The following is a 5000-nucleotide window of genomic DNA, read 5'->3' on the forward strand; positions in this document are numbered from 1 at the left end:
TAGTTCAATAGCGTTTAACGATCGATCCACGGTACAGAATGCAAAAATATGATTGTTAAAATTTTCGACTAATCGGTTCTAAGAGGCGAAGCAATACGCCGCTGGGACTTTGAAATATTTCGGAGCGCACCTAAAGTTCGTTATTTTGGCTAAACGGAGCGAAAATCTGCATTTATACCATCACGGACGTTAGTTCAATAGCGTTTAACGATCGATCCACGGTACAGAATGCAAAAATATGATTGTTAAAATTTTCGACTAATCGGTTCTAAGAGGCGAAGCAATACGCCGCTGGGACTTTGAAATATTTCGGAGCGCACCTAAAGTTCGTTATTTTGGCTAAACGGAGCGAAAATCTGCATTTATACCATCACGGACGTTAGTTTAATAGCGTTTAACGATGGATCCACGGTACAGAATGCAAAAATATGATTGTTAAAATTTTCGACTAATCGGTTCTAAGAGGCGAAGCAATACGCCGCTGGGACTTTGAAATATTTCGGAGCGCACCTAAAGTTCGTTATTTTGGCTAAACGGAGCGAAAATCTGCATTTATACCATCACGGACGTTAGTTCAATAGCGTTTAACGATGGATCCACGGTACAGAATGCAAAAATATGATTGTTAAAATTTTCGACTAATCGGTTCTAAGAGGCGAAGCAATACGCCGCTGGGACTTTGAAATATTTCGGAGCGCACCTAAAGTTCGTTATTTTGGCTAAACGGAGCGAAAATCTGCATTTATACCATCACGGACGTTAGTTTAATAGCGTTTAACGATGGATCCACGGTACAGAATGCAAAAATATGATTGTTAAAATTTTCGACTAATCGGTTCTAAGAGGCGAAGCAATACGCCGCTGGGACTTTGAAATATTTCGGAGCGCACCTAAAGTTCGTTATTTTGGCTAAACGGAGCGAAAATCTGCATTTATACCATCACGGACGTTAGTTTAATAGCGTTTAACGATGGATCCACGGTACAGAATGCAAAAATATGATTGTTAAAATTTTCGACTAATCGGTTCTAAGAGGCGAAGCAATACGCCGCTGGGACTTTGAAATATTTCGGAGCGCACCTAAAGTTCGTTATTTTGGCTAAACGGAGCGAAAATCTGCATTTATACCATCACGGACGTTAGTTCAATAGCGTTTAACGATCGATCCACGGTACAGAATGCAAAAATATGATTGTTAAAATTTTCGACTAATCGGTTCTAAGAGGCGAAGCAATACGCCGCTGGGACTTTGAAATATTTCGGAGCGCACCTAAAGTTCGTTATTTTGGCTAAACGGAGCGAAAATCTGCATTTATACCATCACGGACGTTAGTTTAATAGCGTTTAACGATGGATCCACGGTACAGAATGCAAAAATATGATTGTTAAAATTTTCGACTAATCGGTTCTAAGAGGCGAAGCAATACGCCGCTGGGACTTTGAAATATTTCGGAGCGCACCTAAAGTTCGTTATTTTGGCTAAACGGAGCGAAAATCTGCATTTATACCATCACGGACGTTAGTTTAATAGCGTTTAACGATGGATCCACGGTACAGAATGCAAAAATATGATTGTTAAAATTTTCGACTAATCGGTTCTAAGAGGCGAAGCAATACGCCGCTGGGACTTTGAAATATTTCGGAGCGCACCTAAAGTTCGTTATTTTGGCTAAACGGAGCGAAAATCTGCATTTATACCATCACGGACGTTAGTTTAATAGCGTTTAACGATGGATCCACGGTACAGAATGCAAAAATATGATTGTTAAAATTTTCGACTAATCGGTTCTAAGAGGCGAAGCAATACGTCGCTGGGACTTTGAAATATTTCGGAGCGCACCTAAAGTTCGTTATTTTGGCTAAACGGAGCGAAAATCTGCATTTATACCATCACGGACGTTAGTTCAATAGCGTTTAACGATCGATCCACGGTACAGAATGCAAAAATATGATTGTTAAAATTTTCGACTCTTCGGTTCTAAGAGGCGAAGCAATACGCCGCTGGGACTTTGAAATATTTCGGAGCGCACCTAAAGTTCGTTATTTTGGCTAAACGGAGCGAAAATCTGCATTTATACCATCACGGACGTTAGTTCAATAGCGTTTAACGATCGATCCACGGTACAGAATGCAAAAATATGATTGTTAAAATTTTCGACTAATCGGTTCTAAGAGGCGAAGCAATACGCCGCTGGGACTTTGAAATATTTCGGAGCGCACCTAAAGTTCGTTATTTTGGCTAAACGGAGCGAAAATCTGCATTTATACCATCACGGACGTTAGTTCAATAGCGTTTAACGATGGATCCACGGTACAGAATGCAAAAATATGATTGTTAAAATTTTCGACTAATCGGTTCTAAGAGGCGAAGCAATACGCCGCTGGGACTTTGAAATATTTCGGAGCGCACCTAAAGTTCGTTATTTTGGCTAAACGGAGCGAAAATCTGCATTTATACCATCACGGACGTTAGTTTAATAGCGTTTAACGATGGATCCACGGTACAGAATGCAAAAATATGATTGTTAAAATTTTCGACTAATCGGTTCTAAGAGGCGAAGCAATACGCCGCTGGGACTTTGAAATATTTCGGAGCGCACCTAAAGTTCGTTATTTTGGCTAAACGGAGCGAAAATCTGCATTTATACCATCACGGACGTTAGTTTAATAGCGTTTAACGATGGATCCACGGTACAGAATGCAAAAATATGATTGTTAAAATTTTCGACTAATCGGTTCTAAGAGGCGAAGCAATACGCCGCTGGGACTTTGAAATATTTCGGAGCGCACCTAAAGTTCGTTATTTTGGCTAAACGGAGCGAAAATCTGCATTTATACCATCACGGACGTTAGTTCAATAGCGTTTAACGATGGATCCACGGTACAGAATGCAAAAATATGATTGTTAAAATTTTCGACTAATCGGTTCTAAGAGGCGAAGCAATACGCCGCTGGGACTTTGAAATATTTCGGAGCGCACCTAAAGTTCGTTATTTTGGCTAAACGGAGCGAAAATCTGCATTTATACCATCACGGACGTTAGTTTAATAGCGTTTAACGATGGATCCACGGTACAGAATGCAAAAATATGATTGTTAAAATTTTCGACTAATCGGTTCTAAGAGGCGAAGCAATACGCCGCTGGGACTTTGAAATATTTCGGAGCGCACCTAAAGTTCGTTATTTTGGCTAAACGGAGCGAAAATCTGCATTTATACCATCACGGACGTTAGTTTAATAGCGTTTAACGATGGATCCACGGTACAGAATGCAAAAATATGATTGTTAAAATTTTCGACTAATCGGTTCTAAGAGGCGAAGCAATACGCCGCTGGGACTTTGAAATATTTCGGAGCGCACCTAAAGTTCGTTATTTTGGCTAAACGGAGCGAAAATCTGCATTTATACCATCACGGACGTTAGTTTAATAGCGTTTAACGATGGATCCACGGTACAGAATGCAAAAATATGATTGTTAAAATTTTCGACTAATCGGTTCTAAGAGGCGAAGCAATACGCCGCTGGGACTTTGAAATATTTCGGAGCGCACCTAAAGTTCGTTATTTTGGCTAAACGGAGCGAAAATCTGCATTTATACCATCACGGACGTTAGTTTAATAGCGTTTAACGATGGATCCACGGTACAGAATGCAAAAATATGATTGTTAAAATTTTCGACTAATCGGTTCTAAGAGGCGAAGCAATACGTCGCTGGGACTTTGAAATATTTCGGAGCGCACCTAAAGTTCGTTATTTTGGCTAAACGGAGCGAAAATCTGCATTTATACCATCACGGACGTTAGTTCAATAGCGTTTAACGATCGATCCACGGTACAGAATGCAAAAATATGATTGTTAAAATTTTCGACTAATCGGTTCTAAGAGGCGAAGCAATACGCCGCTGGGACTTTGAAATATTTCGGAGCGCACCTAAAGTTCGTTATTTTGGCTAAACGGAGCGAAAATCTGCATTTATACCATCACGGACGTTAGTTTAATAGCGTTTAACGATGGATCCACGGTACAGAATGCAAAAATATGATTGTTAAAATTTTCGACTAATCGGTTCTAAGAGGCGAAGCAATACGTCGCTGGGACTTTGAAATATTTCGGAGCGCACCTAAAGTTCGTTATTTTGGCTAAACGGAGCGAAAATCTGCATTTATACCATCACGGACGTTAGTTCAATAGCGTTTAACGATCGATCCACGGTACAGAATGCAAAAATATGATTGTTAAAATTTTCGACTAATCGGTTCTAAGAGGCGAAGCAATACGCCGCTGGGACTTTGAAATATTTCGGAGCGCACCTAAAGTTCGTTATTTTGGCTAAACGGAGCGAAAATCTGCATTTATACCATCACGGACGTTAGTTTAATAGCGTTTAACGATGGATCCACGGTACAGAATGCAAAAATATGATTGTTAAAATTTTCGACTAATCGGTTCTAAGAGGCGAAGCAATACGCCGCTGGGACTTTGAAATATTTCGGAGCGCACCTAAAGTTCGTTATTTTGGCTAAACGGAGCGAAAATCTGCATTTATACCATCACGGACGTTAGTTTAATAGCGTTTAACGATGGATCCACGGTACAGAATGCAAAAATATGATTGTTAAAATTTTCGACTAATCGGTTCTAAGAGGCGAAGCAATACGCCGCTGGGACTTTGAAATATTTCGGAGCGCACCTAAAGTTCGTTATTTTGGCTAAACGGAGCGAAAATCTGCATTTATACCATCACGGACGTTAGTTTAATAGCGTTTAACGATGGATCCACGGTACAGAATGCAAAAATATGATTGTTAAAATTTTCGACTAATCGGTTCTAAGAGGCGAAGCAATACGCCGCTGGGACTTTGAAATATTTCGGAGCGCACCTAAAGTTCGTTATTTTGGCTAAACGGAGCGAAAATCTGCATTTATACCATCACGGACGTTAGTTCAATAGCGTTTAACGATCGATCCACGGTACAGAATGCAAAAATATGATTGTTAAA

This window comes from Osmia lignaria, unplaced genomic scaffold (genome assembly GCF_051020975.1).
Source record: "Osmia lignaria lignaria isolate PbOS001 unplaced genomic scaffold, iyOsmLign1 scaffold0084, whole genome shotgun sequence".
Taxonomy (NCBI): domain Eukaryota; kingdom Metazoa; phylum Arthropoda; class Insecta; order Hymenoptera; family Megachilidae; genus Osmia; species Osmia lignaria.